Raw genomic sequence first — 16596 nt, 5'->3', positions numbered from 1 at the left:
GCTGGTCATGACATGCCATTTGCTGCTATGATGTCTCTCGGGTAGATGGTTGTTCAAAAAGAAGGGGGTAGTGAATGAAAGCAAGAGACAGGAAAAGGAATATTGTGGGACTGTCCTGCTTCAAGGTTGTATATGGTGAGATTTTTGGCCTTAGGTGTAAACATGAGAAGTATATAATTCTTTATGCCTATTTTTAAAATATATTCTAATTTTTAAATGTTTTTTATTATATTCTGTAGGGACTGAAAGTTCAACATATCAATACTTCAGGAAAAATACCTGTTCCATATTATGCCTAAGATGTTTGATATTCAGACAGATAGTGAGGTTAAGATTAATAGCCTAGGTTGTATGGTAATAACAATCAGCTTGTCTTCTGGATGGCTAACAACCTAAGTTTGCAGACCAAAATGAGAGAAAAAGGAGGGCTGCAAGGAAAGCCAACATTTTGGCCCCAGCCTTCTAAGGTCAATTAAGACTCAGGACATATGAGAACTTGTACTGTAACGTCTTCTGTCTCATTGCTATGTGTTTATCAATAAAATTATGGGGGGAAAAAAGAAATTGCTTGTGAATAAAACATGCTATCTATCCTTCAAAAAAAAGAAAATGATAGTCCACAGAACAGGAGAAAATATTTGGAAATCACCTAATAAAGTCTTAATAGCTAGAGTCTATAAGGAATTCCTAAACTGAACAACAAAAGATAACTCAACTTCAAAGCAGCAAACAAGCTGGGAGTACAACTCAGGGTCAAGTTTGTTTTGCATGCAAGAGTCCCTGGGTTTCAACTCCAGCACCACCAGAAAAAGAAAAAAAAAAAAAAATGCCTTAAGTGACATCTCACCAAAGAAGAGATATAAATGGCCAAGAAGCACATGAAAACCTGTTCAATATCCTTAGTCCTTAAGATACAGCAAATCAAAACAACAGCAGCATCCTACCTCACACTTGAAACTAAGTATGAATGAAATACTAGGATGACTGCAATACTTCAGAAAGGGAGGGAGGGCCAGGAGAACAGTGCATCTACTACAGGACACAGCGTCACACTTCCTTAACAAGTTACATGCAGAATTACCTGAGGACAGGACCAGCAATTCCTCCCCAGGTAAATATTCAAAAGAACAAAAAAATAGGGGCTCAAAACATTTGCAAACAAATGTTCACTGCAACAGTAGAGAGCCACAGCACAAGGAAACAACCCAAGAGTCCACAACAGGTCAACAGATTAGCACACTGTGATACACATGTACAGTGGACTTACTCTGCCCTCACAGACTGAAGAACTGACCCACACACAACCACGGGGTGAACCCTGAAGACATTCTAACAGCAACAAGCCACTCACAGAAGAACAAATACAGAAAACAAAGCAGAAGCTGCCTAGCTCTTGGAGTACAGAGGCAACTTCAAGGTCAAATTTCTGTTTGGAATGTAGGAAAGTTCTAGACACAGGTAGAGGCCTGGATGCCCAACACAGTGACTGCAACTAATGTTCTTGAATCACGAGTCACACACAAGCAAACACCCTAACAAATGCAAAGTGACACTGTCTACAGCCACAGTAAAAAGCCTTACCAGAGAAACTATCAGAAAAGGACTGCTTTGCTGGCTTCAAGTTTCCTGGTAAATGTTTAAGTCTCTAACGAAAACTGCAAGTCTGTCTTGAACAAAGAACAATCTTTAAGGACACAGGAAGAATTAAGTGTAATGTGTACCCCTGATTAACCCTGAAAGTATCTCTTTGCTGCAGTCATTTAGTAATGAAGTTCTAGAGGATGTCAGCGCAAGAAGCAGGAAGAAACCGAGAAAGCAAACAAACATGACAAGCACTTTGTTGCTACTGTTACTGTTTTGACAGTGGTCTCCCTTATGTAGCTCAGGCTGCCCTGAAACTCAAGACCCTCCTGCTTCAGCCTCCTGAGTGCTAGAATCACAATGTGCACTTACTTACCATTCTCAGCTAATAAAACAAATAATTTAAATGAGTGCTCTGAAGAGTTAAGTATGCCTACATTTTCCTTCCACTTGACATTAACCTCATTTTTCTTTATCCATTACCACATATTTAACCTCTCTCACACACACATACAGGTACCTTCTTTCATATACGTTATTTTGCTACCTGTTCCTCTTCCAAATTCTCACTGGACCTATCATGCTAAAACGTGGAATCAACAATACCACCATAAATTTTGTAATCAATAGCTTACAAAACACCTCACAGATCACAGTCCCTATTCTGAAGTGGTGCACCAGTAAAAGGTGAGCACAAGCCTAGCTGAGAAAGGAGCTTCGCTGAGAACTGGATTCACCATGTCAGCCTCAGTGCAAGCTGAAGAGCGAAAACAACAAATCAGCATTTGCAATTCAAAAAGCAGCTCAAACTCAGCAGAACTACAAGAGGACGCCTAGAACTCAGGCTGAGCCTGGGCAGGCCCACAGGGTCAGCTCTCCGCACACCACTCCACCAGGAGGCCTGTCAGTCAGACTGGGCTGAGGGAGCACTCTGCTTCCTTGAAATGGTACTCTCAGACTGCACAGGAGTTCTAAACATCTGGACTCCTTTATTTTTAAAAATACACCTTTTTAACTTCAAATTAAAACTTTTGAAAATGTCCTCCAGTGTTCTAGCAGTTCCACTCTTGCATGTGTACATAAGACACAAAAATGAATATATATGAATTGCTGCCTTTCAAAAGCAAGAGCGGGTGCCACTATCCATGAGACCTGGATACTTAAATGCATGCTAGGCTTTATTTACTAGATACTCGCCTTTAACTGCGGGTCATAAAGTCAAAAGAGCATGCAAGAGGCAAAATCTTGGTGTATGTGTTTTTATAGTCTTCAGGTTCACATCTGTCAATCTCTTGGCTCTCTGCTCTCTCAAAAATATATGAAGCAAAAGAAATACGAAAAGACCTCATGCAGCAAGAAAGTGGACTATTTCCACACTCCTGTACTCCCCCTACAGTGTGTCACTAAAGACACTCAACGAAAACAACACATCCATATTCTCATTCTCATTGTTTTTGCTAATTTTATAAAAAAAAAAATTTAAGAGTTCAGAACTCTAAAATAACTCCTACAATTGAGATCAATTACAAACATTAAGTTGAAGAAAACTAAGTTGGCTATTTCTACAGGTACAAATAGTGTAACTTAGTAGTACCAAAAATATGCAGGCCAAAAATGACAACAATCTTTTAATGTAAAATAAACACTTTAATAACCTGCTAAACTTTCCCTCAAGTTCAAGATTCTCTCAAAATACAATGTCCCAGTTTCAGCCTCCATAAATACCCACAGGTCTGCTGCAGGCATTGTAGGTGTGGCAAAGCCAAGCCAGCCTTGTCCCCACCAGTGCACCCCACCACCACGCGGGCATGGCACCTTCTCCCGGTGTGCGTGTGACACTGAGCACAGAGGCTTCCTCTGTCATGTCCCTAACCTTGCCCTTGGTACAGACCTCCATGTTCTCGTGCGTCAGAACAGCTCCACAGAATACAACTTCTCAACACTGGAATGTAAACTTTCTCACATCAGTTAGGCCTAGCAAGAGCGTATGTTACACACTAAGATTACTCCAGCAGGCAGCCCTAACTTACAAAACATACTCACAGATACCAGTTTGGATACCTTTATTTCTGACAAATTAGTCACTAAATCACATTTTTCTTCTTCAAAATCTAAGTAACTAGAGTGATGCTTCCAAACTAAAATCAATTTATTTGCTTACGACTTAGAAGCACACTGTTCACATGCCACCATCTTTAGTTATGACAGTAGCAGTTAGATTAGGAAAAATAAAACTAAAACAGTTGCTACTGAAGCCATCACCTTTATTCTTAATGTCAGAATATACATGAATACATTTTAATGCAAGTATAAAAGGAAACCAGGGTAAAAAGTTTGCCTTTTAAATTACTTTTTAATATTCTGGCTTCACTCAACTGGTTAAAAAAAATAACAGCTATTTAAAACAAAATCATCACACACCAAGTATACACAAAAATTACAGGTATGTGTACATCCTGTTCCTGAAGAGAAGACTTTAACATGCAATGTGTTAGAAGAACAGTAACAGGAAAAGTTCAACTGTAAGCATTTCTACATTTCTCTCAAGGCTCACATGAAGTTTCTGACATTCACCACTGACACGCATCTGCTCCTCTGCACAGTGACCTCAGCAGGAATGTGACCTGGCAGCTGCAGGTCCTGGCGCCCCTGTGCTCTTCAGCAGCTCCCTGCTTGTGTAGCCAACAGAGAAGGGGCTGACCTGGTGGAGAATCTCACCTGTGCGGTCCCCAGCACCCACGTCCTGGTCACCGTCCAGTCCCACAGTGCAGCCCTCCTCCTCCTCGTCTTCCTCCTCCTGGGGAGCTGCCTTCGCTCTCAGCTTTGGCGCCCAGCACCCCCATGGCCAGCCAGCCTGAGGAGCCAACAAGGCTGCCCGCCGGAGCCCACATCCCTCCCAGGGCTCACTTCCTGTCCACAACCCACCCACCTCCCTGGGCTGCAGAGTGTCACGCGAGCCGGATGGGCGCTCCATCTGCATTCCAGCCTCATGACCTCAGCGGCTGCCTGACAGGCTCATCGATTCCACTAACTCATTATCTACTCTCCCAAAGTCAAGGGCAGAGGAGAAATCTGCAATGTCTGCTCTCCTAGGAGGCTTCAAGGTCGAATGCTCAGATGTGCTCCCAATGTAATTTTGTTATTAGAATTTCCAACACCATGCTAAGAACTAGTTGCGCTCCATCAGAAAGATGCTGATCTATGTATATCTGGCCTAAGGGGTTATGTGGTAGACAAGCATAAATTTAAAGAGGAACAGCACTGGGAAAGTTGGAGGGGGGCTGCAGCTGCTGTTGTTTTTCCCTTCAAAAGAAAAAGGGGGCTCTTACCTCAGCAGATTTGGGGCCAGGAAAGCACGCAGTTTTTCTCCCTTGCCACAACCTATCCTGTCACAGGTGTTGGTGTGAGGACCATGCTCAGGTCGTGCCCACACCCTCAGGACAGAGCTGCTGGGGCCAGCTCAGCCTATTGGTCTGCTGCCCCCAGCTCACAGTGCACAGACGGGCTGTGCTGCCCCCAGGCCCTACAGGGTGGCAGCCAGCTGGGCCATGCAGAAGTCAGGGTCCTCACAGCCCTTCCCTCCAGCATGTGGACACACCTTCTGCAAAGTGCCTCCCTGTCACAGCACAATGCTTGGCTGTGCAATAGCTGAACACACAAGAGTGCTTAGCTCTCGGACTTTACTGACAAATGATCTAATTTTTACAAAACTCACTGAGAAGGTAAAATGACTGCATTTTCTTTTAGGCACTGGGAATCAAACTTAGAACCTTGCACTTGCCAAGCAGGCACTGGTTCAGAATGAATGCTGAGCTATATCCCTGGCAGTGACTGCTTTATTAACCAAACAATTCTAAGCAACTTATGAAAGAAAGAAGTGGAAGATCAATAAATGATTCAAATTTGTCCTAAGGCAGCAAGAAAGCAAACATCTGACATTCATTAAGGTGTAATGATTGGCATCAAAACATAGCTACTAGCCTTCAGAAAACCTAGCATACACTGTAGGACAAGTTAAAATGACAGTCATGGCTTTGTAGGGCCAGAGCTAAACAAAACTTCAGGTCACAATTAAGGTATATTCATAATAATTAGATGTTAAAGGAACACATTTCCAAGAAATGAAAAGCAAAAGTTCATAAATACATGTAACTTCTTAACAAAGAAACCAAAAAGTGAAGTGTTAATTTGTTTGATTCATCTGAATAAAGTGTGACTTTGGCAGACCAGCCTTCCCTCTAACTCCACCAGAAGGTAACAAGAGTGATACTGATTAATTTGTTTTATAGCTAACCTGCGAGACTGAAGTGATAAAACCCTATTATTTATCATCAAAAAGTAGTTTAGGAATAGGATTTTAAAAGGATATGTGTGGAAGATTTTTTTTAATCTTTTAAAAAGGATATTTATGTAACATGAAAAAATTATCCAAAAGAACTTCATGTTTTAAAGAGAAATTCTAAAACCTTTGATTGAAGAGAGACACCATGTTTATGATTTGGGTAGCTCAATATTACTGAGACAATAATTGTTCCCAAATTGACATATCACTTCAGTTATTACAATTCTGATCAAATCCTAACAATGACAAGCTGATATTTAACTTATATGCAAAGACACACAGAAGAGAAAATTTCGATGAGGAACAAAGTAGGGATTCATAACAGAAACCTGATTTCAAAATTTAACATAAAGCTGCCCAAAGGAAGGTGCTGTGGTGTTAGCTAAGAACTCACATGCAGAGCAACAAAACAAATTCCAGCAGTAGATCTGATCAAATACTATTATAGGTTAAATTTTTTATAATCAAATCAATAACCTTAAAAAATGTCCAAAGCAATTCAGTTGGTTAAAAATGAATCAATGAACTTAACCCCCATACCAGAAAAATTAAGTCAGAATGCATCTCAGACCTAAATTTAATATTGAAAACTATGAAGCTTCAAGAAGGAAAACGTGAAAAAAAATTTTGCAAAATATGTTCAACAAAGGACTTACATTCAGAGTATATAAAGAACCTTTACAACTAAAAATTAAGACAGATAATCCAATTTTTTAATACATTAAAGGTCTTAACTGGTGCTTTACCAAGGAAGATAACATGCATGGTCAATAAACACACAAAAACAATCTCAGGCAAGAGGCATAACTCAGGCTAGAGCTTTTACTGGACACACACAAAACCCGGGTTCAATCTTGAGGAAAAACATCAGTATTAGTCTTCAGAGAAAGGCAAAATACAATCATGGTGAGAACCAGGCCCAGAATGGGGCCTTTCCATAAAGGGTTGGTAACACTGATTTCGGGAGATAGGAAGCACCCAGAGCTCTCATCAAATGCCGGTATGAAGGCAAATGAGTCCACAACTGTAGAGAACACACAAATTCCGAGAACAGTTAAATGCAGCTTTCAACTTGCCCATTCCACCCCCAGATCTTCACCTACGAAGTAACAAAAACACACTGCACAGCCACAGGGGCTTGAGAATGTTCAGAGAAGCCAAAACAAAGGATCAATCCAAATAGCACATACACAGAATGTGTTGTGAACAATCAATACTACCTCATCAACAAGATCCAACGGGATCTATGAAATCTGCAGCTGCTTTATATAAAGACAGCATACTGACTGCTTGCTGCTTTACATAAGGGTTGACACTGCCCTGCACCACCTACCAAGGTATGCTAAGAGGGACTTAGTACCAGAAGGAGAGAACAGCGAAACTGTTAAGTTGCCAAAGTCTATATTACCTGCTGATACAACTGTAACTCCCAGGTTCCCCCTTGTGTTTCCTCTACTCCATCCCCCATGCCCTCCACATGTGTCACCAACCTTCAAGGTTACCCTTTATGTCCCTTGCTGTGCCCCAACTCAACATACCTAACATCCATCGTCTCCTGCCAACTCTGACACCCACCTACCTCATTCTCACCATACTAACTGCACCTGTCAAAGCCACCCTCACTCGACAGACCCAAGTTCAAAGCTCTGGGACCACCTTAGACTCCTCTTTGTAAACTTTTACCACCAAGTTCCATCTTTTGGTCCTTCCTTCCACATCTATTCCCACTGAAGCACAAGCCAGACTAGCATGACACGCCAAGGCCACTGAGGCAGGGCTTCTCTGTGGTCTTGACTTCACCCCACCTTCCAAGAATCCTCTCTACTGACACCTCTCAGTGGTTATGCATCTGCCTACAAGTCATGAGCCTGGCTCCCAATTCAAATCTAACTGAGAGTATGCTTGTAAGAATTTACAATGAAGGAGTCTCAGCTCCCGCACAGATGGAGAGAATGGAAACCTCTGGGGCCCAGGACTCTTACGTTCTCCACCCATGCTGAGCCGTAAGCTTCCAGGACTAGACCAGCTGGGAGACCTCTGTCTCAGGCAACTGCCTTTCACAGTCCTGCCCCACGTCAGCTTCTAGGCACCTTCATTTCCAAATACAAGGACTCTGCTCTCTCCTACGTGACGTCAGACACATCCCTAAGAAAAGTGCGTACTTCTTGAGCATGAATGGTAATCAGGTAGCATTTCTTTACTCTGTTCATTTATATTCTGACAGAGAATCAATGAAAAAAATCTATGTACATCACAAAAATGCTTCCATATACAAGATTTAAATGTTTAAATGGTTTCTACTACATACAAAGGTTTTTAAATATTTAAATGGAATAAGGCTTATGAAACCAGAAATACCTCATTCATAGAAAACTCTTAAATCTGTTTCCAAAATTATGTAAGTTGAAAAGCAAACTCTAGAAACAAAGTGAGTGGTAAACTAAAACAGTTCCATAATTCTGAGTAATTGTTATTTTAGAGTATATAAACTATCGTGACAAGAAAACCTTCACACAGGTGTCATATATATTTTGGGTAGAATATATCTAATAAGAAAACGCAAAGAGTGTTTGACTCATTTGTAGCATTTATCTGATTTTTTAAAATTAGCTGAAGATCTAAAATATATCAAATTCATCTTAATGAATTACACAACAACATGCTAAGTAGTTCATAGCTATAAAACACGAATAAAGTAAGCCACCAACAAAAGATAAAGTACAAATTATCCTGGAAAACTGACTAAAAAATTTAGATGAAAGTATGACTTTAAAACACATATTTAATGTTCATACCTCTATGACTACAAAGTATTATTCAATGCCATAAACTATACTTCACTGGAAAAAGGTAAACTATAAAAATGTGTTAGTAAAAGTAAGAAACATCTAAGAGAACATTTAGTATTTTGAACTTATACTTCAATATTCTAATCAGTAATATTAAGCAGTTGTAAAACTCACTTAAATTCTTACAATAAAAAGCACCGGTATACATATCAAAGCTATTATTTTACTTCACTTATTTCCACTTATGCTTGTAAATAATTTATAGTACCCTGAAAAAAATTAATAATATAATCACTTTAGCACTCAAGTATAATTGTGTTATTTTAAAAATATACACCTAACTCAATTCATGATAAAATAAAACATAGGTTCCCAGAACTAGAATCGGAAATTTCTACTTGCATGAAGACACCCGAACGTCACAAGACATAGTTCACAAGACACAGTTCTATGTTAATCCGTCTTCTTAACAGCACCCTTAACTCTGGCTGTTAGTATCCCTAACAGCAAGTGCTCCTTGAACAGAAGCACAATGGGTTGCCTATCCTCTTCCTCAAAAATAACTGTGACACAAGTAAGTTCCTTCAAACATAGCAGCAGATTAAAAACACGTGACAGAGAAAAACAGTACTGTTGAATTTCACTAACATACACTCCAGGCTTTGAAGCCCTGTTTCCATAAGAGAAATGCAAACATCCCAGCAAATTAGGTCTTCCACGATGAACTGTCAAGCATTCACTTAGACCACAGATTGCGCAGCCCCAACTGAAAAGCTCAAGCATCAGGTGGCCCGTGACTGCCCCCACCGCAGACACAAAGCTGAGTGAGAGTCACCCTTCGGGTACTTACTCTGTCAAGACACCATCAACGGCAGAGCGCCCAGAACTGCAAAGCCTTGTGTCTAGGTGCAGAGCACATCTGCCATTCTGTAGTTATAGAAACCAAATTCCCAACTTGATCCTGCAATTGAACTCCCTCTCTAGAGAACAGTTTTTCCTCTGTGTGTAAGGTAGTATCACCTCAGCAGATGATTTGGAAAGGTAAAAAGTGCTGTAAACAATGATGATAAGCACGTTGCTTCCAGGCTAAAGCAGAAAGTACAACTGACACCCAGGAGCGCTATTCTTATACTCCCCACTGTCCCCTATTTACACATTTCACCTGACTCTTTTACAGAGAGATTTATTTTATTTCAAATTTAAAACATATATTTCAATCAAATGCAACTACATTTTGTGTTTCTATCAACTCTTCTATTCCTTATCTAGCCAAGTTCACATCTATCCTCGGACTGTCTTTGCCTCTCCTCTAACTCTTCCTGGCTGCAAAGGATGGAAGGTCCTAGGCAGCGGGCTGTGGGGGTGAGCTGGGCAGGGTTTAGGGAGTAGTGGTCAGCAGAGCAGAGTGTGGAAACACTGTGAGAATGTGACCAAGAACTGAAGAGCAGGACCAGAGGCAGCTGGCTGCCCTCTCCAGCACACCCCTTCCTTTCTCCTTCAAAATCCACTTCCGTGTTGCTGGTTGTTTCGTTTTGTATTGTATTTAGTACAGAGTCTACAGGGTCTCACCATGCAGCTCAGACCCGGAGCGACTCTCCTGTTTTCAGCCTCACAAGTGCCGGGTTTACAGGCTCATGCCACACCTAGTCTCAACTGCTCCTGGCGGCAGGGCCAGAACGCTGAGGATCAAACCCCAGCTGCTGCACTCTGCCCAAGGCGCTTTAGTCTGCTGAGCTATCTGGCCGGCCCTAAAATTGGAGAAGGGATTTTTTTTTTGTTTGTTTGTTTTGTTAGCTCAGGCTGCCTTAAGGGCAGGTGAGGCACAGCTTGTGGAGCTGGGGACTGAACTGCAGTCCCTTGCGCCTGATTGAGTTTGCCCAAGCAGGCACTTTAAACAACTGAGCTAACCCACAAGCCCCTATGTTGCTGTTTTCTAAGCAGGGCACAATCCACTGCAGGATGACAGCTCACACATCCCAGGGTCCTGGAGACCTAACAATGCCCTGGGCAGCGAGCAGATGTTCCTTGGAGGAACCTGACGTAGACAGAAAAGTCAGCTTTTTCACCTTTTTGTTTTCTTTCTGCTTCCAACTTCCAATGTAGTCATGATAGCTGGAGCTCAGCCGCACCCTGTGCCGGGAACTAACCTTGGAAGCCAGGTGTTGGCACAGGCGGAAAAGAAGGGCAGGGGGAGCCTGTGGCCTTTTACACTGGGCAGCTACCAACCATACCACAGCAGGCACTACCACCAGGCTCTTCCAAAAGAGAAAAATCACCCCTGCTCTGTTCACGCCCAGACAGCTAACACAAGGAGCAAGCTGCTACCCACAGGACCCCAGGCCTCTTCCTCTCCATTCCCCCTCCTCTCCGCACCCCCAGGCCTGTCAGGTCCCCGCACAGCGCTTCCTTCCAGTCCTGCACCCGTGCTTCTAATTCTGCTTCTCCTCTGTTAGCCTGACATTAAACGATTCAGAAGTCATTGAAAAGCTTTCTTCTTGAAGGGAGTATTATCACAATTTTGTCAAAAGTGATTTTTTTAAAAAAGGTTAAAATGTACTCTTCAATCTATAGAACAAGCATTTATTAAATTTAAAAAATTACCATGTACTGGGCATGGGGGAAGCAAAGGTGAATGATCCAGCTGAATGCACCAGAGATGCGCCTGCACACCCTTACTGCCGCACCCTTCTCTCCCTGAACTGTATGCGCTGGTGATGCACAAACCTCACTAACCTTCTCCATCCCTGCCCCTCAACATCTGAAAACGCTCAAGAGAAACTAAGCAAAGCCACAACCTCAAACATCAAACGGCACACAGCACTCCCTCTCCTAATCGCTCATGATTTCAAGGCTTTGGAAGTACCGAGTCTTCTACTGCAAAGCGCATGCTCTAAGCCACAAGCCAGGCACAGCGCCTTCAGTCTCGCACAGCTCACGCACACGTGCTCGCTCCTGCAAGCACTGCTCTCTCCTGTATCACCCACCCTTCTCTCCTGGATCGTTTCAATACACACACACACACACACACAGCCTCTCTTCGGTTTTTTGTTGGTATTATTTGTTTTTGTTTTTCTGAGATCTGGCCTCGCTATGTAGTCCAGGCTGACCTTGAGCTCACTTTGTAGCCCAGGCTGGTCTCAAACTAGCAAGGATCCTTCTGCCTCAGCCTCCCAAATTCTGAGTTTACAAATGAGCACTACCGCACCTGGCTCATATCTCTTCATTTTAAAGAAAAAAAGCCCCTCCAACTTGCCACGTTCTAGCTCTGACCCCCACCCTCTTCACAGTGGCATCTTGAGGTAGACACCTTCTCTTCTGCCAGATCTTACACACCCACTGTCTCCTCCAGCAGCTCTACCACTGCTGACCTGGGTCCTGCTCTAACTCCAAAGGTCTCATCTTCAGGCTCACCCTCCAGATCCTAGCACCATACCATTTGACCCTTTGTCCCCTTTCCTTCCCAAGACCTTTTCTACAGCTCAACCCTGATGGCTTGTAAGCAGGGCACCTAACCTAGAAGGATGACTGCTTTCTAAACCCCAGTCCTTTTGCTCTGAAGACCCACTGCCCAACGAGTGTGCAGTAACAGCAGAAGAGGGAGGGGAAACAGTCAAGTCCTAGAGGGTTAGTCCATACAGAAACTCACACAGGAGTTCAAGTAAACGTGTGCACTTTTCTTCTGTCATAGTCATCCATAAAAATGGGTTTTTTAAAATATTTTTACTGAGAACCAAATAGCAATTGAGACAGTTTCACAACCAATTACTAGCACATTTTCAATAATTAATACATTGCATTGTTATCTTAGTGGTTATTCATTGTACAAGATGCAGACCTGATATCCTGTCTCAAACACTATTAGAACAAACCTCTCTATTCATTAAGAGAATGGAGCTATCTATCTCTCATAACTATTTTGAATATACAGATACAAAATGGCCGTTCATTTGTATCCCCATTTTTTGGTTAGTTTCGTCAGAGATGGGTATTCCATTGTCATTTAAATACTCTAGGTACGTGAATTCAGCAAAATATCCCAATATAGTCCAATAGTCCATAATAGTAGTGGGTTTTTGTAAGATTGTCAATGTCTGAAGTTCTTGACATAAGCCTGTAATTTTACAGCTCATCACATTAATATGGCTTCAGTTTTTATACTTCATTTTCATTCTTTTCTGCTGGATGGTTAAGACCAAGAAAGAGCAAGACCTATATAACAAGAAATGTAACTTTTGTATCTGATAAGGTCAGTTAAATCCCCTGAGGATTTAACCTGAAACCCTGTACCTCAGATTGTATATCTTTTGTCAGTGTCAGTCATGTGGATGAGTCACAGCCATGGCTTGACCAATTTGCTCTCTGTGAAAGCCTGAGAGAATGTTTTCTCTCTATGTGACTCTCCTTAGGCACACTCTACATCATTGATCACTTTCTCTGTGGCCCTATAATCTCCTTGATCAGAAAATTTGGGACACGATTGAGTTACCGGATATTACAGTACAGATTCTCCTTTTTCCTGAGTCCTTACTTACCTTGAAAGGCTAGGGCCAAAATGTTGGCTGTCCTTGTAGCCCTTCTTTTTCTTTAGTTTTTGATCTGCAAACTTAGGTTGTTTAACCCTCCAGAAGAGAAGCTTAATGATATTATTACCCTACATAGGCAGTTGAGCTTAACCTCACTGTCTGATTATCAAACATCTCAGACATAACATGGAACAAGTATTTTCCATCAAGTATTGATATATTAAACTTCGAATCTCTCCAGAATATGAAAAAAAAGATTTAAAAAAATTAAATAAGCATTTACATATTTTTACACAGAAACTTAGAAATCTAACAATATACAGCCTTGTAGCAGGACAGTCTTGTGTCTTTTTTTTGTCTCATGTTTTCATTCATTACCCAAAATAGAAAGGCATAACACAATTAAAAGGAAAGCGAGAACTTGAGGATTAGTTGACAAGGAGAGGGCAGGGAGAAAAGCTAGAAAACATGACAGGGACAAAGTCATACATTTAAATGCACAAGATGGGTAAGGCAATGGTCCTCAGAATCTTCAGCATGTTTTTGAAACTAGCAGTTAATTGGTAGGTTTCTCACCCTGACTATATAAGTTGATATCTGTGAACGAAGCAACTGCATTGAGGAAAACAATGTGTAATGGTAGGGTCATGCTTGGAATGCCTGTCATTCTGGTCTTCTAATTACATGCTGTTTGACATGACATACCAATTATGGCCATACTGTCTCTCAAGTAAATGTTTTTTTTTTTTGTTTTAAAAAAAAGGGTAATACATAAATATGTTTATAAGTACAGATCCAACCTAACATTGTTAAGATAAAGTAGAAGTTTCGGAGGCTTCCTACCAATCTTCCTCGCCGAATAACCGCAGGCTGGAATCACAAAAGCAGTGACAGTCCTGGAGGGCCCTGCCTAAGTAAAGCTGTTTCTGCAGGGAGACTGTGCCCATGAACGATTAACCTTCCTAATTCTGCCACTATCCACTGACTTCAGGCATTCCAAATATAATTAAAACTTTAGGGTTTCTTTTTTAAAAAAGAAACAATTTTGAATAATACACTCTGCTAAGAAAAAAAAAAACTTCTAAATCTCATAAGTTTGTTTTCCTATCTATGTGGGAGAGGTGTATATGATCGATATATTCTTTCTAAAACTCAAAGGACAGTTTTAAGATGATTTATACTTGTTTTTGTTTTTTCCTTTTCTCCTTGCAAAACCAGTCTTTCCTTTCTGCGCTTATTTGTACTCACACTGTTTTGATTTTGCTAATACCTGGTAGTAAATCTCAACTAAAAATACAACTTCCAAAACCCTACTCCTCACTTCCCTTTTATACCTTTTGAACACATTTAACGACCATTAAAATTACCACTCAGCATCATATTACTGAGTTATTGTTAAATCAAATGCTCTGATGAGATCACAAATTTGTTCTTTTCCAAGAGCAAGATTTTCTAATACTGTAACTCTTCATATGAAATATGAGTATTTCAATGTCTTTGTGCCTTACCAACATAAATACAGAATCACTTACGCACTGTCTTACCTCTTTTATTACTAAACCCCAACAAGTTCCAGAGCAATCAGCTAACTTACCATACAGCACTGACAAGCAGAAAGCAGGTCTACCATTTTAAAGCTCAAACAGCTGTCATCTAAAGCGCAATGAGAATAGTATCTCCATCTCTCAGAACTGACTAGTCTTGTTACTCTACCTATCTTTATTGCAGTTGCAGATCTAATTTAAAATACGATTATTAAGAGAAACAGCACAATTTTAATTTTAAATTGTAGACACACTTAAAAGGAGAAACACAAATTGTATGACATTCACAAGTCTTCCAACCTCCTGCCAAAGTTACTTATAATTTACCAACACTCCTGGCTTTCCAACCAAGTTACTACGCAGCTCTGTAAACCAGACCTTTGATTAATACCACCGCTACCAATGCTACTGCAACTGTTTCACTCCCTAAACTGCTCTTCTCTTCTAGATAAGGCAATTTCTTTCTCTGCTTCCCCCCAAAGCTACTGGTGTTGTCTCTCCCCCTTTAATCCTATGTCATCAGTCCTTTTTTTTATTCAAGTGGTCAAATTTCCTCTCTGACCACTTTCCAGGAACACAAACAACTCCAATTCAAAATTCACTTCCACAAGAGATACCCTTGATTTTCCTATCAATCTAAAATAATCCACATCTTGAAAAGATTTTGTCTTCTATGTGGTCTTGCTGTGTCAGTTGTACTCTTCTGCCTAGGCTACCTCTTTCACGTGATGGATAACTATGTCATCACACACACACTAAGGGACACCAGAGCAAGGGCAGATCATCTTGCTTTCATCATATACTGCAGAACTTAACATAGCGCTTAATGCAAATTTCGATTCATGATTGAAATAATGTGGACATATGATCTGGTCTGAACTCTATCAAATCTATTTAGACTAAGGCAGGAAAACTCATAAACGCAAGTAGGGCTGACATACAATTCCCAACTTTGGGCATTTCACTGACAGTATATTATCAGCTATGGACAGAATCTCTTCTTCCTTTATTCCCCTGTGAATTAACTTTGCAGCACAGGCTGGCCTCAAAGTTGCAGTGATCCTCCTGGTTCAGCTCCTACAGGTATACGCCACCACACTTGGCCTGGACCTAATTTCATAAGGCACTTGTAGTAAATAAATTAGTTTGCCTACTAGGTCCACTGCCTCACACAACCCAGAAAATTAGGCCATCCACTGGAAGCCTAATTTTTCCAAATTTGTGGGTTGTCTTTTCACTTTGTTGGTAATTTCTTTTGAGGCCATCCACTGGAAGCCTCTGTCCTCTGAATAGGTCCTTTTCCCAATCCCTCTAGCCCCCAGCATTAATTACACCCCCACTCCCTGGCCACTGTCTACAGTCCGAGGTACACAGCTAGCCTGAGCTATTTCTCTTTCAGCCTTGAAGCCTGCTCAAGGGCCACAGAACACTCGGGAAAGAGAGATCAACTGCTCTGTATAAAACATATGGGAAGTGTTAAACCAGAGCAATAAACATGTTATTTATGACTAAATATGGTACGCACAATCATTTCTACTGCAGAACTCTTTCTTGGAGATCTCTAAGGTAAAACTGATACTACTAAGATCATACCCAGTATTTCAGTAAATGTGATATTTTCCCCAACATTGCAATGGGTGTAACTTCAAAGAAGTGTTTGTCTATACTGCTATGATGTTTCCAAGATTTGCCTATCACAAATTGTGCTGCTATAAACATAGGCACACATAGATCCCTATGATATGATGTTTTCAGATCCTCTGGGAAAATTCCCAGTAGAGGAATAGCTGGTTTAAATGGGATTTCCAGACCAACTT

At 41.1% G+C, this 16596-nt stretch overlaps 1 protein-coding gene across 4 annotated transcripts in view; it reads right to left on the bottom strand.

Annotated features, from left to right (window-relative positions):
- The window catches only part of Rapgef2 (Rap guanine nucleotide exchange factor 2), a 225185-nt gene that overhangs the window by 109374 nt on the left and 99215 nt on the right, over positions 1-16596 (bottom strand). The window contains exon 1 of one of the 4 annotated variants that reach the window (XM_023705755.1): positions 4300-4473. The exons of the other annotated variants lie outside the window; for them this stretch is intronic. The gene's annotated coding sequence lies outside the window, so the exon portion shown is untranslated. Of the gene's footprint in view, positions 1-4299; positions 4474-16596 lie in introns of those variants that run through there. 4 annotated transcript variants of the gene reach the window in all.

This window comes from Octodon degus, unplaced genomic scaffold (genome assembly GCF_000260255.1).
Source record: "Octodon degus isolate 3935 unplaced genomic scaffold, OctDeg1.0 scaffold00228, whole genome shotgun sequence".
In the NCBI taxonomy this organism is placed as follows: Eukaryota; Metazoa; Chordata; class Mammalia; order Rodentia; family Octodontidae; genus Octodon; species Octodon degus.
The sequence above is the reverse complement of the archived record's forward strand: the minus strand, read 5'-3'. Positions and strand labels throughout refer to the sequence as shown.